Source organism: Bos taurus, chromosome 4 (assembly GCF_002263795.3).
Source record: "Bos taurus isolate L1 Dominette 01449 registration number 42190680 breed Hereford chromosome 4, ARS-UCD2.0, whole genome shotgun sequence".
Taxonomy (NCBI): Eukaryota; Metazoa; Chordata; class Mammalia; order Artiodactyla; family Bovidae; genus Bos; species Bos taurus.
Window position 1 is genome coordinate 46,460,228 of NC_037331.1, and position 26,388 is coordinate 46,486,615.

At 38.9% G+C, this 26,388-nt stretch overlaps 1 protein-coding gene and 1 pseudogene across 14 annotated transcripts in view; both read right to left on the bottom strand.

Annotated features, from left to right (window-relative positions):
* Window positions 1–9,315, bottom strand: LOC785937 (PRELI domain containing protein 3B-like; annotated as a pseudogene).
* The window catches only part of SRPK2 (SRSF protein kinase 2), a 247,474-nt gene that overhangs the window by 166,299 nt on the left and 54,787 nt on the right, over window positions 1–26,388 (bottom strand). The window lies entirely within an intron of this gene.

Here is a 26,388-nt window from a genome sequence, read left to right on the forward strand (position 1 = left end):
TTTAATCAAGCTTTATTAGAGTCAACAAAAACTTTACTAAATCATCTGTACAATTACTTCTGTTTTCATTATTAAGGCAAATTTTACATACAGAAAAATTCACCCTTAAGTGTTCAGTTCTGCAGATGTTCTGTGAGAAACAGACAATTGTGTAAGCAGCCCCACGAACCAAATACATTCGAGTTTCATGGTGCAGAGCAATCCCCCTCCCCAAACTCCCTGCCATCCAACCCCCCCACCCACAGCTCCCAGCACCTTGCTCTTTCCAATACAAATTCAACTGTACAGTCTGTGTGTTTCTGAATCTGGCTTCCTTCACTTAGCATAATACATGTTAGATCCATCCATTTGTTGCAACAATTTCATTTATTTTTAGTAGTTCATTTATTTTTATTGCTCAGCAATATTCCATTGCATGGAATGTGCCACAGTTGGCTTATCCATTTACCAGTTGAGAGAAAACTGAATAGTTCCCATTTTTGGCACTTGTAAACAAAACCCAAGAAAAGCTGCTATAAAACCTGCGTGCATGTTTTTGTATGAACATAAGTTTTAACTTCATTTGGGTAAAACCCAGGAGTGAGTCATATGGTCTGATGTGTGAAGGGGTCCAGTGGTTCCTCATCCTCTCCAGCACTTGGCACAGTTTCTATGTATTTGAACCATAACAAACATGTGTAGAAGTACCTCATGGTAATTTACATTCCCTGATGACTGATAAAACAGACCATCTTTTTATGGGCTCATCTATATTATCTTCTTTAGGAAAATGTTAGATCTTTCGTCCATTTTTTAATTGTCAGCATTTTCTTTTGCTCATTCTTTAAACGAGTCTGCAAAATTCTTTATATATTCTGGGTAACAGTTCTTTGTCAGATATGCGATTTGCAAATATTTTCTGCTACAGTCCATGGGGTCGCAGAGTCAGACACAACTGAGTGACTTCACTTCACTTCTGTCAGTTTGTAGCTTCTCTTTCTGCTAGCTTTAGAGGCTCTTTAAAAAGCAGACTTTTATGGAAGTCCAACTTTTTTTTTAATGGATCATGCTTCTGATATCCTATCAAAGAAATTTTTGCCTAATTCAAGTCACAAAGATTTTCACCTAGTGTTTTTTCTAATAGTCTATAGTTTTACATTTGAGCCTATAATCCCTTTTGAGTTAATTTTTTTGCACACTGTGAAGCTAAGTACTGATTACTATTTTCTTTTTATTACTTGATCCGATGTTCTGGCACTTATCACAGACAGTATTTTTTTGACAACTGTTCTTTAAACACCTCTGTTTTGCCGAAGAATGTAACAGTAAACAAGACAGTACAACATAATCAAGTCACTAAAGTACACAGTTAGCAGGCTAAAAAAAGAGTAATAAGTTCATGCACAATGGCAAGAGAAGGGACTGAACAGCTAACAGCTAGGAGGGATGTTATTTATACTAAGCAATAGTTCACCAGGCAGAGAATAACATTCTAGGAAGAGGAAATACCACAAGCAATATACAAAGATTTGAAAGAACAAGGCTTATTCAGGAAATAGCTATGGGGTAGGGGGAGGAATTCTTCTTAACCACTTTGTATTCATAGCAGACACCACTGCATGCTAGCATTTTGGGCAGGATGTTTTAGGGAACTAAAAAGCTAAAAATCTCATTAAACAAAAAAGCAACAAAAATTTATCCAATCACTACTACTGTATAATGTTTCTGCACCAATGAAAGCAAGTGAAACCATTAAGTAAAAAGGCCTTCAGAATAAGCTGACAACCCCCAGCTTAGAAGTTGCCCTAGCCCCTCCTCCAACTGACTCTCCCCAAGACAGGCAGGAGAGGAGACAAAGGCACCCAATAGAGCCTGCCTCCCTCAGGAGGCCTTCACTTGACCCTCCATCACACAGGGATCTTTCATTACCACCAAGGAACCAGCAACAGCACCTGTTCAAATTAGAACTGCCACCTTCCCAGACCCTGTTCAGCCCAGTTAGAATCAGGCAAGGCACATCACCAGCAACACTAATCTGCTCTCCGTTCCCAGTCCTTACTCCGGCCCTCGGGGACTCCTCCCCCAATGCCCACTGGAACTTAAGGATCCTATGCCAAGTCTCTAAAAGGATTGTTTCTTGCACTAACAGAACTGGTGGCCCTGAGAACACAACTGCTTTTGCAGATCCTGGGAATGGAGGCCCTTGTTCTTCCAATGTCCCTCTTCTGCAGGGCCAGATGGAGGTGGAGCTACTACTGTCTCAGACTTTCCCATTCTTACAACTTATTACTGGGTTCGGATGGAAGAGCACAGTTCTTCCAAGTAAAGTTTAAATTTCCCACAACCCTCAACTAAAGGTTTCATCCCATTTGGAAAAGCATTTTATCTACATAACTTTTTGAATGAAATATTTCCCACATAACACATGATAATACATGTTTCCATATGGGAAATACATATTTCCCACATAATACATTATGGTCCCATACAATAACATGATGGCTAAAACTCCTGTTTTAAGAATTTCATATTAACCTTTTTGAAAAAGATATTGGTAAAATAATATCAGATATTAAGAATAGAGAAGAATAATAAATCTTGTAAAGTCAACTGCTGTCTGGATAAAACTGCATCTATATCCATTACACTTATTATTTGCAGAATAAATAACACTTTCTTCAGTGAAACTATATCATTTTCTTCTATCCTATCCCACATGCTCCACACATCAGAATACACTCTACAGTTTCTACTCTGGAAGAGTAGTCCAGAGACTGGCAGCTGGAGAAAAGAAGTATAGATTTTAAGGGAATTCCCTGGCAGTCCAGTGGTAGGACTTGACACTTTCATTGTTGTGGCCTGAGTTCAATCCTTGGCTGGGAAACTAAAATCCCACAAGCCACATGACGAGATTAAAACACATACACACACACACACACACACACACACACACACACACGTGAAGGAGACCTGAGAGGTCATCTGACCATATCTATCATTTCTTATGTTTGCAAAGGTTCATCTTCCTTCTCCCTCCCCTTGGCACAAACCCTTGATGGCAAGGTCCTCCTCTCTCTGTTCCTAAGAACTGAAACACAAGGTCCCTGACACAGGAGGCACCCAATAAAAGCTGCTGATAATGATACCAGATTAACAGGTAACTTTCAGTTGTCATTCTTCCCAACTCCTGCAGCATCCGACCCTCCCTTCTAGTCCTTATTCCTCCTTTCACAATCTAAGTATCAAGCATCTTCACTCAAAAAATCTCAGTAATAAACCTCAGGACTGAACTTGGAGTCATGAAACCTGTGTTGAACCCCAAGCCCTCATTAGTTTGGGGGAAAGATGCTGAAATTTGTTAGGTCTCAGTCCTCCGAAATTTAAAATATGAGATTTGGTACTCTGATGCTCTATAATTTTTTCATTAAGTTTAACTAAACTTAATGCTTTCTTTCTACTATTATCCTTTACCTTGTCATTTTTTAAAAATCAGAACCTAAAAGATTATGACAGCTAACCTATCTCTAGTTAAGGAAAATCAGTACACTGTGGTTACTTTCCTTTAAGAGGAACTTTAAAAATTAGAAATTATATTGTATCATGAGCCAGGAGAGATGAAACGGCCCCTTCATATGGAAAGAAGCATAACCCACTTTGATACAATGCTTTTCAGGAATGCAGGTCACCAAAATGGCTCAGTTTAATACAGTCATAAAATGTAGAATACTACAGGATGGTCGGACTGCACATCCAACACACAATCCTTCATATAAACATTCCCTCTGAGCTTTCAAGCATTTGGGTGTGCCAGAGTTTAACATGACAGTTGCTCATAAGAACCTGGAGCACAGCTATTAAACTCATGTTTATCAGCAGGCAGTGGCAGGTCACAGGAAACTCCTTTCCCACAAGCATTCTAATTTTTATTTGGGGACCCACTGGTCTTGAACACGCACAGTTTCCAATGAAGCTGACACCAACAGAGGTGTCAAGGTGAATGTCCATATCACATTCCCCAGGGAATGAATTCAGTGGCAGGTGACCTAAGCTACTGCAATCCAAACTTAAGACTACCATACAAATATTTATACAGTTCTAAAACATTTCCAAAATAAAAATGATCACTTCTTCAATTCACAAGCACAAGAGGATACCATCATACTTGAATTACAGTATTTAACAAGTAAACTTTATGCTTCAGTCTAATTTAAATGTACAAATTTATAAGAAAAAATAGTAGAACAATAACTATTTCATGTAGTAAAATTTTAAATGTGACTTTTACAGCTGCATAGCATCATCATGACTAACACCGCTACAAACAAATGTTTCTATACAAACACAAATATGATTATAAAATATAACTTTCTGGCAAACAACAAAGGCACAGGCATAGGAGGGATGTAACTTTTTCATATGCAACAATTATTTTCAAGGCCAAAACACAATCAGTTGAGATTAATGCATGTTTAGCTCCGTGTCAATATAAAATTTAAAATTACCTCATTAAGAAAAAGTTTAACATTTAACTTTGCGTGGCATTAAATCCACAAGTAAAATATATGGAAATACAGGGAGAAAACTCATAATTTTCAAGTTATTGTTAAGGAAGGTATTCAGAATCAGAAAACTGAGATTTGAATTTTGACTCATTAGTATCTCTGATTCCTTAAACTAATCAGTCACATCTTCCATAAGTCTGTTTCATCTTCTATAAAATGTTGTCAAAGTAATAATTTGATTCATCCAATTAGGTAATTACTCAGGAAAATCAGAACACAGGAAAAGTTGGGGAGGGGTGCTGGTGGTGAGCGGACAGTGGCAAATAAAGATACAGAAAGTTGGTGAAGACTGTTTCAAACATTTATACTATAAGTTAAAAGTTGTTCTCTATTTTGCACCTTTCACAAATAGCTTTTTCAAATGACATTTTTAAGAAAATAACTAGAGCTAATGATAAAAGTTTTCACTATAATCTGAAAACATGAAATCTGCAATGGAAAACTTTGCTACAGTTCCAGTGCAAGAGAACATTCATATCAAAATCACAGTGAGGACAATGTTAACTTGTTTATTTGATACCAATGGTACTGCTAATGTAGACGCATCCCACAAAGACCAAGAGTCAATTAGACCCATTGTTCAAGGCTGCTGGATGTAACAACGAGTTAACTGTGGCTCAGAAACTCATTTCATCATCCTGAAACTGTTCTGGCTCATAGTTCATGAGTCAAAAACAATAAACCAAAAAGCTTTAACAACCCAGACTGCCTATCCAGGTTATTCACCAGGCTTGGCACTCAATGACTTTCAGCCAATGCCAAAAATTGATTCTAACATCAAAGGATAAAGATTTATGACAAGAGAACATATTCAAACCCTAAAGGTGTAACAAGACTTTACAGTACAATGGAAGCATTGTTGGAATAAGTACACACCATTTGGAAGCCAGATTCATTTCAACTTGAGACTGGCAAGCATATTTATAAGTAAGACTTACTCAGATCATAAAAACTACAAGAAAAGTGCCACCTTAAATTCTTTCTTGGAATAAGGCAGGATATGCATGTACGCATGCTAAAGTAAACAGAAATGTCCTGCTCAAAGACTTGAGACAGACTTTTGTATTAACCCTTCATTCCCATTAGGCAATATCCTAATATGACTAATGGTAAGAAAATTGACAAACTGAAAAACTAAAATATTTGCTCTACCTTTTCAATATTGTGACTGTGGGAATCCGGAGACCAGTGATACACACAGCAACCCATTCTAGGCACTTCAGGACTGCCCTAGCCCCAAGTAGCTATAAGTAATTGCTATGTGAGGCCTACAGATCTCAACCTAGACCCACACACCTCCTTGCTAAAAGAAAAACTAAAAGCCTTCCGACACTAAGATTGTAAAATCAAACTACAACACGGATTCCTGATCTAAAGGAAAAATATAAACTATCACTCTAGTCTAAACCCTAGAAGCATCTACACTGTGGCAACAAATAACTATTGTTCAAAATGCTTTAGGATCAAGTATCTATTTTAATAAAGTTCTCTGTTCCCTGGGGTTCTAAAGGCTTGGAGAAGATACAGGATATTTACTTATCAAAAATCCTGTTGCCTGTTACATTACTACAGCGGTATATAAAAGATCATGAAAAGGAATTCATATACAGTTTATATTAGACAAATAACATTTAAAAACAAAAAGATTCTTCCAGATAAAATACGCTCTCTTCCTCATTCTTATGCTTTATTAATCCATTCTTCTGTTCATTTAACATGCTGAGAACCAACAAAAGAGGGGCCCCCAAAAAATCAGAATACTTCTCGCCAAGATCCATACATTATTTAGTTTTAAGAGCCAGAGGCAATGATGAGAACTGTGCCGGATTTCTTTTCTTTAGTTTGCAATTCAGTACAGATTTCAGCTTGCAGGGAGAGAAAAAGAGGCAGTGTTTTAGGCTTTTAAAGGACTTCATCAGGCCACAGAAAGTCATCTATCTCTGTACTCTCAGTCTGTCTTCAAATACATTTACCAAAAATACCAAAGTTTCAAAACATTAATGAAACTCATAACAACTATGAATAATTATTATTACATATGACATATTGCTAGAACCAAACTGTTTAGCTAGAAATTTTAACCTCAGGAGACCACACCACAATCATCTGGTCAACTCTTTTAAACCAAGCAAAAAACATTGATTTAAAATCTCATGGAGAAAAGAGGACAAGAGTTTTCTACCCTTAAAGAAGCAGGATACTACTCTGCCTGAACAAAGAAAAAAAAAAAGAAACAGTCATGCAGAAAGACTGCTGGCTAACTGCCGCCCTCTGGCTGGCAAGATGCCACCCTTCAGCTGGAAAAGCATTTAACCAAAACATTCATTTACAAATGTCTCTAGCTGTGATGCATTTTTAATGTTGTATACATCTCTAACTTAAGTAGAAAACAACTTTTAAGAAAATGAGGAACAAAGTCAGAAATTTCACAGGATTAAAATTAAAACACTATGACAGGAACATTTACTTAAAAGAAAATAATACTAAAAAGGGGGAGATGTATCAACAGTTATGATACTGAAAAAAGAAATGCTGGAACACAATGTGATTATAGAAATGCAAAATGTAAATTAATGGTCAGGTATCAAATCATCATACCATTCTAGCTCTGAAAAAAGGAACATAAACCTTTTCCCTCTATGCTTACTGGAAAAAGAGATTTGAATATCAGGCAGGTGCAACTGGACATGGCCTGGAAACAAAGGGTCTCAGCTCAAAAGGAGGTTTTAGTGTAAGGGCTGGACCATAAAATGTAAAAGAGATCATGAACTATCTTGGAGGCAGAGTTAAGCATTATTTCCCTAGTAGGGAAAAGGGGGATCAACTGAAGCAATTAGTCTTAGTGCTACAGTAGTCTTACTACTGAAAATTTTAGAAGTAAAAATGTCATTACATCTGCCATGGTGAATACAAACAGGCTTTTCTTCATGCAAGAAGGTCTTATTGTTAAAAAAAAATTTTTATGATCTTTTAAAAAGGATAAACAAATGATAAATCAAAACCAAGCATAAAGAATCAGTTTCCAATGTATAATAAGTGCTTTATTTTAGAACTTAAGTCTATGAAGCTGGTGACTTAGGACTCCTACAAATACCAATAAGAACAAAAAGATGAGAAAAGCTTCCTACCCGCTTATAGCACTCACTGGCAGTGCCATACATTTGCCAATAGGCGTAATTCTATTTTTTTTTCTTCTGTTGTTTCAAAATATTATTTAAATCTCACCTTTTTTTCTTCACTTTTGTTGGAGTCATTACTTTTGTGATTATTTTTACTCCAAAAATGTTATTCGAGCACAAAATTAAAACACTGTCATTTTTAATGGTGGTTTAGGAGAAGGCAATGGCAATTTGGTGGCCATTAGCCCCCATCTATGGGGTTGGCACTGAAAGGCAATGGCACCCCACTCCAGTACTTTGCCTGGAAAATCCCATGGATGGAGGAGCCTGGTGGGCTGCAGTCCATGGGGTCGCAAAGAGTCGGACACAACTGAGCGACTTCACTTTCACTTTTCACTTTCATGCATTGCAGAAGGAAATGGCAACCCACTCCAGTGTTCTTGCTTGGAGAATCCCAGGGACGGGGGAGCCTGGTGGCTGCTGCCTATGGGGTCACACAGAGTCGGACACGACTGAAGTGACTTAGCAGCAGCAGCAACAGAGCAGAACAAATTATTTTATACAATTAATATATTTTTATTTTATTTTTTAATGCATTTTTAAAATGATACAATTTCTCCTTTAAAAGTGAGTTCCCTCAGGTAAGCTCTCCAAGTTTACCCCAGCACAGCGGTCATGCATATGCAGAAGGGACTCCTGGGATTGGTCCAGAGTGAGGTAGAGTTCCAATGCATGAAAAGCTTTAAAATTCTCCCTTATGCAGGTTTCATCTGCCAATACCAATTTCCAAGTATACTTTTCAAAAATTGTTAAATTTCAGCATAAATAATGAATCCTCAAAATCAGTCATTTCAGAAAAAACTAATTTCAACTGATCCCTGCACATCTTTGTTTTGATCAAGTCACATAGCTTTTCTTCAGCTTATTTTTTAAAAAATTCCACCTAAAATAGAGTTGTGTTTTTTTAAATAACAAATAAATACACTGTCAGTTTGTAGAAACCTGGGAAACTAGGTGTCATATATCAACTTTCATAATCATTTCTCCACAAATGCTGCTGCCGCCATTGGTGTCCATATGCTTCCTCTTGCCAGAGTTGTCAATTCCTCAATTTCAGCATTTAATTTATGTATTAAACACTCCATTGCTTCTTGGCCTTTATTAGCATTGGACAATATCGTACTTGCCATCAGCTCTTCAAGGTAACTGCCAAGACTGACTCCTGTCACAGTAATTATTGCTTCTTGAGTCAAAATAGCTTTTTCTGGAGCTTAAGGATGTGGTTTGTATGTAAATCTCTCATCTACTGAAACCTTATTTGTAAATGAAATATTTGCAGAGTTAAGTTCCACTGTTTTCTCTATGGCATCCACTACAGAATGTTCTTGCACATATGTTTTGGTTCTTGGTGCACCAATAATAAATTTCACAATGGAAAGCAATCCCTACTCTGTGCTGAGAAGTGCATGGCTATGCAACTTTTCAGAAGGATCTATGTGTCTGTCTAGTACATCAACTCAAATCACACTCAGGTTCACAGGGTTTGGGTATTTCTGTGTTGTAGCTGTTGTAACGATTTCCCATGGGTGGTCAAAGACGTGCTCCAAAGTCCAGATCTTAATGGTGCCAGCAGCCACCACAGTGTCCAGGCGGCATTAGGGCACAATGAGGCAGAGAGGCCACTCTTGCCCCAACCCTGCCCCTCAGCCGCCCCACTGCTGCTGCTGCTGGTAAGTCACTTCAATCGTGTCCGACTCTGTGCGACCCCATAGACGGCAGCCCACCAGGCTTGCCCGTCCCTGGGATTCTCCAGGCAAGAACACTGGAGTGGATTGCCATTTCCTTCTCCAATGCATGAAAGTGAAAAAATAAAGTGAAGTCGCGCAGTCATGTCCGACTCCTAGTGACCCCATTGACTGCAGCCCACCCCAGCCCCTCTGCCACTGGCAGCCCCTAAATCTCATTTTTTACATTATACTTTTATTAAAAAGACTCTTCTTGAGGATAAATACCAAAGGCATACCTGTACAATGCTACAGCACAGTGTCTCGCAGAAGTCTTTAATAAATATCAGTAAATGTGAGGCAACACAGAAATCTAGATGACTTTGAGAGTCAATTCCTAGGCAGGTTGATAAGAAGTCCAGGAGGACTTCTTCTCTCCTCCCAAGGAGCAGAGAGGGGTATGGGGCTCTTGAGGAGATAGGGGTCTGGAATTCTCAAGGAGGAGGAAAGGACATACTTTTTTTTCTACATTCCTTAGTCAGGATTATATCACATCAATGTATCCTCTTTGAAGACAGTTTCTCCTGGAAAACCGTCTGACTAATCCGGCTGTGACGGACCGAGCAGAAGCGCGGCCAAGAGGAGCTACTCCTCGCCCAAGGTCAGGGGTGGCGACCAAGAGGAGCTACCACACGTCCATGGAGGGGTAGCTATGTGGGCGCAGGATGGCCGAGACGAGCTACTCCACGTTCAAGGTCAGGAGGAGTGGCCGTGAGGAGATACCCCTCGTCCAAGGTAAGGAGCAGCAGCTGAGCTTTGCTGGAGCAGCCGTGAAAAGATACCCTACGACCAAGGTAAGAGAAACCCAAGTAAGACCGTAGGTGTTGTGAGAGGGCATCAGAGGGCAGACACACTGAATCCATAATCACAGAAAACTAGCCAATCTGATCACATGGACCACAGCCTTGTCTAACTCAATGAAACTAAGCCATGCCCTGTGGGGCCACCCAAGACGGGAGGGTTATAGTGGAGAGTTCTGACAGAATGTGGTCCACTGGAGAAGGGAACGGCCAACCACTTCAGTTTTCTTGCCTTGAGAACCCCATGAACAGTATGAAAAGGCAAAATGATAAGATACTGAAAAGGGAACTCCCCGGGTCGGTAGGTGCCCAATATGCTACTGGAGATCAGTGGAGAAATAACTCCAGAAAGAATGGAAGGATGGAGCCAAAGCAAAAACAATACCCAGTTGTGGATGTGACTGGTGATAGAAGCAAGGTCCGATGCTATACAGGGCAATATTGCATAGGAACCTGGAATGTCAGGTCCATGAATCAAAGCAAATTGGAAGACTACTGAGTCTACAGGCCACAACCAGCGGGTACATGTGCCACATAGAAAGATGCCGCATGATGCAAAGAAGATTCCGTGTGCCACAATTAAGACCCAATGCAGCCAAATAAATATTAGAAAACAAAAGAAGCATTTCTTAACAGCTCTATAAAAGCATATATTAAAAAATGAGAATTATTGACCACATCTCCCCAAAAGTTGCACATAAATTTTGCATAGTCACAGAGAAAACAATTTACTTAATGTCTTAAAATTCCAAACATAAATAATAAAATTCCATCTCTAATTTCATAAAGATATTTCCAGGCAAATCCATAAATATTTCCTGAATGTAAGAAAAGTGTAACCAAAAAGCCATAGAGCAGTGTACAGATTACATATCAAAAGTTCTAGAGGAATTTAGGAACTTCAGAATGATAAACTTTCCCAGTAGCGAAACACTTCATTTTATTCAAGCTTGTGTCATTAGCACAGTTATTCTGCTAATGTCCTTGGAAATTCAATTCATCAGCACTTTTGTTTTAGTTGTATATATATGTATCAAAGTTTTAGGCAGTATCCTTAACCAACTCAAAGAAATATAAAACTGAAGAAACATGCCAAAGACCAAAACTTCAAAATAACTGCTGTCTACCTTCTACCAACAGGCCAACCAGAGACAGATGTAGAGAGATCTGGTTCTATAGCATCCATCCATCCACTAGATCAGAGCTCTAAGCTCAAATGTCTTAAGGGGACAGCCAGGCCTCCTGTAAGATGAGCAGGGTGGGACTATGGCAGACCATCTAAAAGGGGCACAAACCACAACCTAGGTCTAGGGCACAGCCATCATAAAAGAATGCAGATGCAGGGTGGCCAGAAAGTCTCATTTTTTCAGAATACAGAAATAAGGAATTTTTATGTGAAGTATCTCAAGCTTCCAAGCATTGCCAGGCACATGAACACATCTACAGGTGTGATCCAACCCACAAGCACCATTTTTCACCTCATGATAGAGTTGCTGCTAAGTCCCTGCAGTCATGTCCAACTCTGTGACCCCACAGTCGGCAGCCCACCAGGCCCCTTTGTCCCTGGGATTCTCCAGGCAAGAACACTGGAGTGGGTTGCCATTTCCTTCTCCAATGCATGCATGCATGCTAAGTCACTTCAGTCGTGTCCAACTCTGTGCGACCCCATGGACAGCAGCCCACCAGGCTCCTCTGTCCACAGGATTCTCTAGGGAAGAATACTGGAGTGGGTTGCCATTTCCTTCTCCACGTGATAGTGTAGGTCTTATTTATTCATTTAATAGACAGGCATGGTTCCATGGTGCCAACCTTGCACCACATACTCTACTAGGCACAGGGACAAGCACTGAATCTCACTCTATGTCCTCATTCAGTGGAAGGGAAAAGCACACAGACATAATGCCATGAACACTGTGGTCAGTGCAATAACAGAGCAGGTAGAGGGCATGAAGCAGTGAGAAAAGACTCCTGAGTCTGCAAGAGAAATAGTCCAAGAGGTCAGGGAAGTCTTCTTCCCCGGGGCTATTTGACTAGAAGGACTGAGCCAAATGGTGGGGGTGGGGGGAGGCAGAGAGGCCAGGCTGCAGCTTGACACTTCGGATGTAAAGAAATGTAAAGTGTGAGGCTAGGAAAATAAAACTGGAACATCTCAGACCTGCTGGGTCCATGAGACCTGCTGAGTCCATGACTGAGACAGGATTTTGGGAGGGGGCTGAGGTGGTGGTGGTGGTGGTGGTTCCTGAGCAGTTAAGCCAAGTGAAGTTCAGGGAAGAGGGATGAACTGAACACAAATGCAGGAAGCAGATAAAACCATGAAGATGGATCATGTATCAGTGCAAAGAAGGCAGCAAGTCTGAAAAATGTGTTCAGAATTTTAATAATAATGTAGTAAAACGTTATCCCTTTTAATGTATACTAAATGGGGAAAAAATAAAAACCATCACATACAGTGAAAAACACTTCGTATCACCCATAATCCTACAGCAACTGCTATGCATTTTCTTTCCATCTAGAAATATCCAATGACATTCTTCTGTCCAGTCTTTAATCTACTTACTTTTCCTTTGATTCTAATTTTTATCTGCTTAGACTTCTCCATTTTGTCTTATCCATTATAAGCTTTCTCAAACCTTTTGTGGAATGAAATGGAGCATAAAAAAAACTATGTGTCAGTTTAAAAAGCCAAACCCAACTTTCCACAAACACACAATATTTATGTCAACTGCTTCAGCCTTTTCACATAGCACAGGATAGAAAGAGAAACACTTTTTATTCTTTTCCACCAGAGATACCACAAACTAGGAAAGTTTTGGCTGTGTACATAGCATAACCCTGCCTAACTGTCTTAGTTGACAAAAAACATCTTCCAGAAGTGAAGAGCTATTTTGTGCAAAGAATTATTATCAAGAAGGTGAAAAGACAACCTATAAAATGGGAAAAAAAATATTTGCAAATCATCTACCTGATAAGGGTCTACCACCCAGAATAACTCCTACAACTCAGAACAAAGACAAGCCAATTAACACACGAGCAACAGACATTTCTGCAAAACAGATATAAAAATGGGCAATGAGCATATGCAAAGATGATTAACATCACTAGTCATTAGAAGAATGCAAATAAAAACTGCAAGATATTCTTTCACACCTATTAAGCTATCAAAAATAGGGAAAATAAGTGTTATAAAAGATGTGGAGAAACTGGAACTCCTATACATTGCTGGTGGGAATGTAAAATGGTTTAATCACTATGAAAAAACAGTGTGGCAGTTCCTCAAAAAGTTAAACACAGAATTATCCCATGACCCAGAAATTCCTTTCCTAGGTATATACCCCCAAAGACCTGAAAACAGCTACTCAAACAAATCCTTGTACATAAATGTTTATAGCAGCACTATTTGCAACAGACAAAAAGTATGAATAATCCAAGTCTGCATCAACAAAGTGTGGTGTGTACATATACCATGGAATATTGTTCAGTCATAAGAAAGAATGAAGTCTGACACAGGCTACCACATGGAACCTTGAGGACATTATGCTAAGTGAAATAGGCCAGTCACAAATAGTCAAATACTGTATGATTCTACCCTATATCAGATAACTGGAGTAATCAAATTCATAGAAACAAAAAGCAGAATAGTGGTTGTCAGAGTCTGGGGAGAGGGAATGGGGAATTGTTGTTTAACAGGTACAGAGCTTCAGTTTTGCAAGATGAAAATAATTCTAGAGACTGGTTATACACCAAAGTGAATGTACTTAACTTCACACTTTAAAATGGTTAAGATGGAGAATCTTATGCGTATTTTTGCAATGTTTTTCAAATTTTTAAAGGAATAAAGTACTGATACATGCTACAAAGTGGGCAAATCTTAAAAACACTACCCTAAGTGAAAGAAGCCAGACACAAACGTCACATATTGTATGGTCTGTCCAAAATAGGCAAATCCATAGAGACAGAAAGTAGACTGGTAGTTGCCAGAAGCTGAGAGGAGCAACTGCTAACGGATATGGGTTTCTTTATGGGATGATGAGAATGTTCTGGAATTAGACCATAGTGATGGTGGCACTAGGTGAGATACTGCTGCTGCTGCTGCTAAGTCGCTTCAGTCGTGTCCGACTCTGTGCGACCCCAAAGACGGCAGCCTACCAGGCCCTGCCGTCACTGGGATTGTCCAGGCAAGAACACTGGAGTAGTTGCCATTTCCTCCTCCAATGCATGAAAGTGAAAAGTGAAAGTGAAGTCGCTCAGTCGTGTCTGACTCTTCTCGACCCCATGGACTGCAGCCTACCAGGCTCCTCTGTCCATGGGATTTTCCAGTCAAGAGTACTGCAGTGGGGTGCCATTGCCTTCTCCCAGTGAGGTACTAAATTACACTTATAATGGATTAATTTTATAGTGTGTGAATTATACTTCAATACGGATGTTTTGTTTAAGAAGCTATTTTTTTGAACTTACAGTGCCATATAAAACAATGAAATCAAAACTCCACTAGTCAAATGAGATTTTCCCCCATTTCCACCTTTGTGAGTTATCAGTTTTAGGTTAACACATCCTAGTTACCTTCCACTCGAGGGAACAGCAGAGTGCAGGCGGTGTGGGCGCAGCTCTGCAGCATGCGCACCCTGGTGCTCCCCGGCGCTACCAGGCCCACCCACAGGCGTGTGTCCACAGCCTAGGGGCCACCCTCACTGACCTACCAGCTGCTCTGTTCTATCTTGTCCAATGCCACAGACTTACTGCACTGCTGTTCCTCATCTCCATTAAGTTCTTCTGCCTTCCTATCAATTTTCCTTTTCTATTCTAGCCTGTTACCCCTGTGCTAGAACCAGGGCCCTAACTACTGCACAGCCCAGACACAACCTCAGCCTTTTTATTTCCACTGGTGCTTGTGTTCAGGAGCTGTTCTAGTTACTGTCAAGTTTAATGAGCTGTGATATTAGGAGAAAGGGTTAAAAAAAGAAAAAGCAAGGGAGGTAGTAAGAGAAAGACAAGGGAGGGACATGAAGAAACTGTAAGTTACCACAAAAACAGAATGGAAAGTCCAAACATTAGGAGACACCCTGTTCACCCAACCAAGGCAAAGCAAGAGCACTCTAAATCTCTAAATGACCAAGGAATACAAAAGGCCAGCTACCAGGTATCAGGCAGCTCAGAGAGAAGCAACAGAAACAGAAAAAAAGGGAGGGGGAAGTCTGGGAAAAGGCAACCCTCAAGGAAACAAGTTCTCCCGTTCGGACACCGGGGTGTGTGCGCAGGCATGACACATGGACCTAATCACAGTGACAGCTCAAGACAAGACAAGCAGGAGTCAAGAAGAAAAATCTCAAGTGATAGAGGAGTACACTGTCTTATTTCAGAGAGCTTCCAATCGCTGAAAAAATCAAACATTCTCATGTGCCAACCAAGTAAGTCTACTACTTGTGTTACTCCAGCCAAGTCAAAGCCTTGCTGCAGCTATACCAATAGGACCGTCAAAGTCCTTACATCTGTATGGCCCTTTACAGTTTGCAAAATTTCTCATGTGCGCTTCACAACGACTCCAGGCAAAAGAGAGAGCATCACCACCTTCAACTTCCGGATGGAAGGCCTTCTGACTTTGCTAACCTCGCCATTACATAATACTGTGTGCGTCATCTACATGCGTAGGTCCACACACTGCGAATAAATAGAAAACAACTAGAATGGAAGGCAGGAGAAGCAGATGGATGAATATGGAGACTGTAAATAAACAGCTTATACTTTTAAAAATATGCAACATATGCAATATACAAAAGAATACATACATGTGTGCAAGTTAACAGCACAATCATAAGGCAAAGACTGGACCCCCAATATAAGAACCAAAACATTAATACTGTAAAAACAATCCATCGGATTATCCTTCCCCAGACAATTTAAGAGAAGGAGAGTAATACCCATGGGATAGGCAGGAATGAAAAGTTCAAGAATTTTGGTTTTCTTTTAAATGGGCAAAATATGAACAAAAAGAGACAGTGAGGGACTTCCCTGGTGGCCCAGTGGCTAAGCCTCTGAGCTCCCAATGCAGGGGGCTGGGGTTCGATCCCTGGTCAGGGAACTAGAGCCCAGGTGATGCAACTAAGACTCCACGCAGCCAAATAAATAAATAATCTTAAAAAAAAAAAAAAAAAAAAGACAGTGAAAAGGGGTGAACTTCATCATCTACTTTAGCAAGGTTAAAGTAGCTTGCTTAAAATATTTATTGAGCCCTTGTCTACTCATTCAGGTATATCCATGATACTGATGATGATCTTGCTACCTTGAAGAGTGAAATCCTTGTTAGAAGTAGCATGTATCCAGCTTCATACAGTGAATCATGGTACGGATTTTTAAAAGCTCAATGAACAGTGCTTCCACCAAAACGGTAACATGTTCAAATTTGTAACTGAAGTGCCTTCCTAAAAGAAGATAGTACCATGCCCCTCTCCTTGCCTCCAGTAAATTCTAACAGCCATTACCTCAGGAAAGAAAGTCAAAAAGTTAGTTCTTCAAAGACTACAAAACTTAGACTATAAATATGGAGGCTTTTACTTTACAGTCAAGAGATTTCTCTCCTGAGGTGTCACTGGAGGACAGGTTGCCATTTTAACTACAGAATTACTTTTACCACATGTAATTAGAGGAATTATTGAGGAATTATTAATAGAAGTACACAGTCTCCCAAATCTTAATAAATTTAAATCCACCTTAAAGCTTTAAACACACATTTCTAAGCTCAATTTTCAACTGCTCTTTCAGGAGATGGTTCCTTCTCTACTCAAAATCATGTAGCACAGCCCCACTCAATGACTCCATGGTTTGTTTTGGGGTCATAAAAGGCAAGATTCTATCTTACAGATTCCAGGTGCACAACAGCTAAAAACTATTCCGTTCACTGATGCCTAAACCAGTAAATTCTCTAACATGTCACCCTATTTCATATTCTCCAGAGCATTTATCTGAAACTAATTATTCATGGTCACTACTGTATCCCTGGCATGTATCTGTTGTGCTGATTAGCAACAAGTTAGTTAACTCTAAACCCCAGGAACCTTCAGTGAGCCTCCCCTCTCTTCTAGGCCTCTCAGAACATCCAGCTCAACTCCACAGACTGTATGTGGCCAGTGAAAAGCAAGAGCAGAGGTCAGAGCAAGTGGAAAGCAGAGCCCTGTCTCTTATGAGCTGTGTTCAAGGAGCTCCTGCTGGCCACAGATGGAAGTTTATGCATTAATAAATATAATAATACACAAACATATTTAAACCTACTGATTTAATCCTTTTAGTCCTTTTGGAAGAAACTAGTAAAATCAACTATTTCAAAAATGCTAAGTAATAGTAAAGAATCAAGCATGTATATTTACTTGCTTATACCAACCATACATGATGTATTCAAACAGCTGAAATGAGGACACTTTTCTTTACAAAATACTCCAGGAAATAAAAGAGAAAAACGACGAAACTACAATATCAGCATTTTGGAACACCTAACGAATTAATGGATGTGTCAATGGTCATCAGTAGCTGACAACATCATAAAAGAAGGGATAATCAGACATCACACACACTGAAAAATTAAAATATTGTGGGGGTGGGGAGGTGCAGAGTAGCGAGTCAAAAGAATATGTGTTTCTTGAACTCTTATATTTTAAGAGAGAAAAAAAAACATCCAAATAGAAAGACAGGCAAAGTAAAAATACTGGGAATTTACAAATGAAAAAACAGAAATAGCTAATAAAGAAGGAAGTTTGGCCTCATTTACAATCAAACAAATGCAGATTTAAATAATGACATTTGTTTTAATGGCACTGTCTAGAACTCAAGGGAGTTTAATAATGACTTGTGAGCCCTTCAACAGAAGAATGGATAAAGATGTGGTCCATATATACAATGGAATCGTAATCATAAAAAAGAATGAAATAATGCCATTTGCAACAACACAGATGGACCTAGAGACTGTCACAGTGAGTGAAGTCAGACAAAGAGAAATATATGATATCGCTTATATGCAGAATCTAAAAAAATGAAAAAAGATACAAATGAACTTATCTACAAAACAGAAGCAGACTTACAGACTTAAGAGACTGAATTTATGGTTTACCAGGGGGAAGAATGTGGGAAAGAAAAGTTGGGGAAGTTTGAGACTGATGTGTACACACTGTTTTTTAAAATGGATAACCAAGGAAGACCTGCTGTATAGCACAGGGAACTCTGCTCAATATTATGTAACAACCTAAATGGGAAAAGAATTTGAAAAAGAATAGATACATGTGTATGTATGACTGAATCACTACTGTACAACTGAAACTTACACACTGTCAATAAACTACACTCCAACATAAGAGTTAAAATATTTTTTGACTTGTGAAAGTATAAACTAGCAACACCTTCCAAAGATCAATATGAAAATAAATTTCAAAGTATATATTTTAAATGATCCAGTAATTTGAAATCTAGAAGTTAGTACTCCAGAAATGATATGCGGCTTATTAAATAAGCATTGAATATAATAGCAAAAATGGGGAGATTGAAAAAGTCCAATATTGGGAACATTAAATAAACTGCTCAACTTTAGTAAAACTTCACTAAGTAATCATTCTCACAAAGAACATTTTGAAAAAAGAGAATATGCTTAGAATATATTGTTAACCATAAAAGACTCATAACAAGATGGTATGATAGGTATATTAATTTTGTAAGAACTTATAAAGGAGACTAGACAAATCAACACCAAAATATGATTAATCCCTAAATATTGAGGTTAACTATTTTTTTTCCCTTTTATACTCTTGTAGTTTGTTTTTGCTTTTTTGCAATGAACACGTATTAGTTTCACATTTGGAAAAATAACACACTACACATATTGTTAGATAAAATGACTAAAAGGATTTTAATAACAATAACTATAAACTAGTTTCAGACCCCAGAGGAACTAAAGAGTTTCAGACCCTGGGCAACTCATAGTAGCTCTGTGGGCGTGCTGCTTCAGAGATAAAATTCAGAAGCTGAGCTAGATGAGCAGCTTTCCAACTGTGAAATCATGCATGTAAAGTGTTTCAGTACCTGGACCAGAATGAACACTCAGTCCCTGTTAATGTTGTTTATTAACCAATGGTTCCCAGCAGCAACAAACAGAACCTGCCAAACAAGCAGCAGAATTTCAGACCCACAACTCTCATTTCAATCATCTGCCTTTTATTTTTAAAAAGTAAGACTCCTAGCCACAATTTCTATTCAAGAAAAAATTTTACTGGTCTAAAACCACTTGATCAGATAACCCCCCTACAGTTTCTGGTAGTATTACGGCATTCCAAACAATATGCATCTGTGTTCTCATCCCTATGCAAGCCTAGAAATATTCTTGATGATCACACAAATAAAACTCCAGTCCAACTGTATTTGCATGATTCTAATATACTGTACTGTAATTCCGAGACCCTTTCATCATTTTCCTCATCTGTGTTCAAATTATAGACATTGCTTACCAGAAGTTTCCTGAAAGTACTTCCTAGCTGATATCCTGAAACTTCCTGCCTTTGTACACAAAGCAAAAATAAAAAGACATCTTTCAGGTAATCTTTAAAAAGGTGTCTTTTAACTTGAAGCAAAAGGGCTCTTTAAGCAACGAAATCTACCTCTCAAATAACTATTCAGAAAGAACTGAAGGCAGCATTACCTGAGTAGTTTACTAATCAAGACACTCTCAAGAATTAGGTAAAGCACAATATTCACTTGTACAACTTTCCCTTCATGTTAAGTCCTTCAAGAGCAAACCAGTATAAATAACTCTGAAACCCAGAGAACTGACCAGATAAACTAAGCTTCAGGCTTTTAGCTTTGGCAGTATTTCATTCCTTGCTTTTATTCCAATCTTACAAATGAGATCAAATACCATTAATTATAACTTGTTTCCATGAGCATCTTTCTAATTAAGATTCCTATTATTATTAACAGCAAAAGGTTAATGATGAGATAAGAAACTGGTACAAGGATAGGGGAACAGATAACTTGACCTTCTCATTAAACTGTTCCTCATTCCAGGATCCATGACATCCATCTGGAGACATGTCTGGCTTAGGAAAGAGCCTAAGGACTTCAATTTCACCCAGAATTTAGTTTCAGCTCATTAGTCACTATGTACTAGTTTTATGACATTGGTCAAGCTATTTAACCTCTCAGGATCTGGTTACCTCACCTGCAAGTAAGTGACAATAATATCTAGAATTATAGGGCAGTCAAGAGTCTTAAATAAGAATGAATAACAGCACAGCCGTAAGGATTTGTTTCCCCCTCTTCCTCAGTGGCTCAGAAGGAAAGAATCCGTCTGTCAATGGCAGAAGACTGCAGTTCGATCCCTGGGTAGGGAAGACCCCTTGGAGAAAGGAACCGGTAACTCACTCCGGTACTCTAACCTGGGAAACCCCATGGACAGAAGAGCCTAGAGGGCTACAATCTAAGAGTTGGACAAGACTGAGTGATTAAGCAACAACTTCTCCGTTATACTTGAAAGTTCAACTCTGATCTCTTTTTTCTGGGAAAAAGAGCTGCCATAGCAATTCAATAGTGGGAATGTCCATCCCTTCCAGCAATTCTCAAAGTGCAGTTCACAAATCCCAAGAAATCCACAATATCAAAACCATTTTCATAACAATACCAAGAAACTGCCTTTTTCACTACTGACAATTGCAACTGACAATGTAAAAACAATGGGTAAAAGCACTGATACCACTGCACCAACCAAGGCAGTGACCCCAAAATGCACTAAGAGTCACTGTATTCTTTACTGGATTGCAGTTAAGGCAATGCCAGTTTCACTTAGGAGTGTTAATGAAAGAGTAAAACATTAATTTTATTAAATCTCAATGCTGAGTACCTAGTCTGTCTGATAAAACAGAAAGCACTTGCACTGCATCAATGGATGTTTCAAGATAAAAAATATTTGGCAGTTGTTTTATTGTTTTATATTTGGGCAGAAACAGTCCCTTTTCCTGGGAACTGACTGATAGACAAGCAATGGTTATTCAAACGTGGGTACCTGGCACGTTGTTGTTGTTGTAAACTTGCCAAGTCCTGTTCGACTCTTCTCAACCCCATGGACTGCAGCATGCCAGGCTTCCCTGTCCCTCGCCAACTCTGAGTTTGCCCAAGTTCATGACCATTGAATTGGTGATACCATCCAACCATCTCATCCTCTGTTGCCCTCTTCTCCTCCGTGTCTTCCATCTTTCCCAACATCAGGGTCTTTTCCATTGAGTTGGCTCTTCCCATCAAGTGGCCAAAGTACTGGAGCTTCAGTATCAGTCCTTCCAATGAGTACTTAGGATTGATTTCCTTTAAGGTTGACTGGTTTGATCTCTTTGCTGTCCAAGGGACTCTCAAGAGTCGTCTACAACACCACAGTTCGAAAGCATCCATTTTTCAGTGCTCTGCCTTCTTTAGTGCGCTGCTGTCCTTATGGTCCAGCTCTCACATGTGTACATGACTACTGGAAAGACCATAGCCTTGACTACACAGACATTTGATGAATGTGTAGAGAAACCCTCATACACTGCTGGAAGAAATGTCAAATGGCATACCCTCTGGGGGAAAAAGCCCATGGTTCCTCATAAAATTAAAAATAGAATCACAATATGACCCCAACATTTCCACTCCTAGGTACATAAACAAAAGAAGTGAAAAGCAGTACTCAAATATATACATACATTAATAGCAGCACTATTTGTAACAGTCAAAAGGTGGAAACAACCCAAATATCCTTCAATGGATGGATAAACAAATTGTGGCATATACAAATAATGGAATACTGTTCAATAATAAAAAGGAATGAAGACTCATTCATGCTACAATGGGATGAACCTTAGAAATATTAAGCAAAGTGAAAGCAGCCAGACTCCAAAGGTCACATATTTTATGATTCTACTACATAAAACATCCAGAATAGGTAAATTCATAGAGAAAAACTGCAGACTAGTGGTCGCCTTGGGGGTGGGTAACAACTGCATCTTCTCTCAAAGGGCAGCTCTCAAGATCCCTACATGTGCTAATTTAACAATTAGGTAATCTATGTCTTTATCTAAGTCAATGATAAAAATATTTAACAAAATAGTTTCAAAGACAAAGTATTTCAGTTCATCACTAACAAGCTCTTTGAAAATGAAAGTGAAGTCACTAAGTCATGTCCGACTCTTTACGACCCCATGGACTGTAGCCCACCAGGCTCCTCCATCCATGAGATTTTCCAGGCAAGAGTACTCGAACAACAAATACTAAAGGATATTCTCTAGACAGGAAACACAAAAATGGTGTATAAACTCGAACCCAAAACAATAAAGTAAATGGCAACGGGATCATACTTATTAGTAATTACCTTAAATGTAAATGGGTTGAATGCCCCAACCAAAAGACAAAGACTGGCTGAATGGATACAAAAACAAGACCCCTACATATGTTGTCTACAAGAGACCCACCTCAAAACAGGGGACACATACAGACTGAAAGTGAAGGGCTGGAAAAAGATTTTCCATGCAAATTGGGACCAAAAGAAAGCAGGAGTCACAATACTCGTATCAGATAAATTAGACTTTAAAACAAAGGCTGTGAAAAGAGACAAAGAAGGTCACTACATAATGATCAAAGGATCAATCCAAGAAGAAGATATAACAATTATAAATATATATCCACCCAACATGGGAGCACTGCAGTATGTAAGACAAATCCTAACAAGTAATATCATAAAAAACAAAGAAAGGCTGTAAAAGTGTTCCAGATTAAAAGAGACTTTATCAACATGACAATGAAATGCAGTATCTGATCCTGGACTAGATCTTGTACTAGAAGGAAAAAGTGCTAAAAAGGACACTGAGGGTCAGTTAACAGTATTAGAATACAGACAGTAGATTTAATAAAAGTATTTTATCCATGTTAAATTACTGAAGTTGACAACTGCACTATTACAGTTATTAACGGAATATCCCTATTCTTAGGAAATTCAGAAATATGTACTGAAGTATGTGGGATACTTCATGGGAATAAAAACCATGATATCTGCAGCAGGCCTTCCAAGAGTTTAGAAAAAAACTTTTTGGGTGGGGAGCAGACAAATAATAAAGAAATGGGGTGAAATGATAAGAACAAGTGAAAAAATCTGGGCAGAGGTTATATGGATATTATTTGTATTATTTTTGGAACTTTTCTTTAAGCTTGACATTAAAAATTAAAAATGTGCAAAAAAAAAGAATAAACTACATGATTGAAGAAAAAATAAAAAAATAAAAACAACCAATAGAAACTGACTTCAAGTGGGAAAAAAAAAAAAAAAAGAATAGCTGTGGGTCTCTTATGTCTTACCTTGAATTAAAGAAGACTTTTAGAGACCTTGTGAAATATAAGATACTCATAATGTTAATCAGCATAAATAGACATCTGATTGCACTCCCAAAAGAACAAGAAAGAGATTTTGTCATTTTATAGATTTTGCTCCTGACTTAAAAGTAGGAAAATCTAAGAATTGTTATTTATCTGCTCTTTGCACACTCACACCCATAGTCCCTATTCTTTCCATGCTCTCTCCTTCCCTTAGTGCCTTTTGCTCCTTTACTTCTCTCTCTTAATTAAAAAGTTCAAGCTTCAAAAAAAAAAAAAAAGAGTACTGGAGTGGGCCATTTCCTTCTCCAGGTGATCTCCCCAACCCAGGGACTGAATCCAGGTCTCCCTCTTTATAGTTTGACCCATGCAGGCTTAACTAGCTCTTTAAAAGTCAGCAATTAATCCATTATCAAGACCTCCCATGGCTAAAGTAGCCCAATGGTCCCACTGTAAACATTCTATACTATGCTATCCACATTGAAGTAACAGAGAACCAGAAATGTCAAGACAGAAGTTAAGTTCACACACCATTCTCAGTGGGTAAGCTAAGACTAGAAATCAGTTGCTTTCATAAACCCCATTTAAAAAAAAAAGAATTCTTGCATTATTTAATGGCATCATCTTTTTCTAGATCCTCACTCCTTAAAGAAAACTAAGCAAACACACACACACACACACACACACAAGGAAAAACTAAGAAGCTATCCTTGACTCTTATCCCATACTTCATTAGCAAATCCAGTTAGCTCCACCTCAAAAGAAGTCTGCCATCGGACCATTCTCACCTCCTCCACTGAAATCACCTGTCCACTCCGCTATCACAATCTGCCCAGACTAGACTGCAACAGTCTCCTCCCTGGTTTTCACACTTTCACTCCTGTCACTCTACAGTCCACATCCTACACAGTGACCAGAGTGACATTACTGGGTTTTGGTTTTCTTTTCTCTTTTTCAGTTTTGAAACAACAAAATTGCACTAAAGTACAGTACAAAGAAATGTTTTCCCCAAACCACCTCAGAGGTAGTTGCCAATGTTGATGTTCCATCATACTTAAATGCTAAGAACAAGGATGGTCTATGTAAATACAATAAAATCATCAAGATCAGAAAATTAAAACTACTATGACTTAATCCCAGGCCACCCCTTATACATGGTGGAGGCAATGGCTGGACTCCCCATCCAGTCTGCTCTCCCTTAACACCCTATCCTAACCTTGACTGAGCTGTGGCATCCCATATCAGGCCACCAGGTAGGAGAAATCCTGTCTTCACCCTGCTTGGCCTCTAACTCTTGTGACAGCTGTCAGGCCCTCTGACATGGACACTCTGTTCCAGGCCACCCTCTTCTCACCCCAATTGGGACCAAATAAGCTGCTCAGGCTTCCGAGGTGGCGCTAATGGTAAAGAATCTGCTTGCCAATGCAAGAGAAGTAAGAGACACAGGTTCAATCCCTGGGTTGGGAAGATCCCCTGGAGAAGGAAATAGCAATCCACTCCAGTATTCTTGCCTGGAGAATCCTAGGGACAGAGGAGCCTGGCGGGCTACAGTCCATGGTGTCGCAGAGTTGGACACAAATGAAGCAACTTAGCACACACAAGCTGCTCAGGGGCCACAAGAGCCTCCCATATCCCCTTCTCACACTGTGAGTACCTATGTTGCCATGCATTACCTAATGGCTTTAGTTCAAAAAAATTGCTGAGGAGAAAGGGGAAAGAGAGATTTATCACTTTTAAATGGACTTAGGTTATTTCACTCCATTGCTCAAAATCCTCCAATAGCTTTTTAACCTCAGAATAAAATCCAAACTCTTCTTCTTTGTCCACTAGGCCCTATAAATCTGTACCCTACCTTCCTACATCACTTGATTTAATCTATGCTTGCTGGCCTTTATTCTGGTTTTCAAATATAGTAAACTCTTTCTTACCTCAGGTCTTTACACTGTATGTTCTATCTCTTTGAAAGCTCCTCCACTTTCCAAATCCACAAGGTCTTGGTTCAAACATCATTTCCAGAGGCAGTTTCCCAGTTTCTTCCTCATCCACCATCCCCACAATCCCTACCTATCCCCTTCCCTTTCTTCACAGCACTTATGACTCATACTATATCACATCGATTTATAACCCACAAGGACAGAACAACTTCTGTTTACTGTTGTATCTTCAAACACCTAGAATAGTACCTAACACATAGCAGACACTGAATATCTGCATGATGCCTGAATTCTTCAAGAACACATCTTAATGACATAAACTAATCAATCACAATGTCATCTTACATCTATATGGTATGTGAAGATAATAGAAATGGCTATGTAATTTTAAGATATTGACACTACATGGTGCTTTAAAGTATGCTATTATTTACAGTAATTCTGAGCAGTATCTGTGTTAAGCTTCTCTTTTTCACAAACAAGGCTCAGAAAAGTGTAATGACCTGCTCAACATTACAAAGCCCATAACTGACAAGATCATGACTGGAATCAGGGCCTTCTAAATTTACTATTAATTATACCAGGCAAGTGTCTCTGCATGTGTACCTTCATTAATACTCAACATCCTTTACTTTCAACTTAAAGAATTATGGAAATGTTTCAAAAAATAGCAAGAAGCGCAGAAATACCATAGTTTTCAACCCTACCTACAAATGTATATCTTACTAACAGACTAACACATGCACTGACTACAGATATATGACATAACAGCATCATTTTTATAGAACTGATAACAGGATTTTTAGCACCATGTTCCAGGATTTAGGAACCTACAGCCCACCATCTGTTTTTCT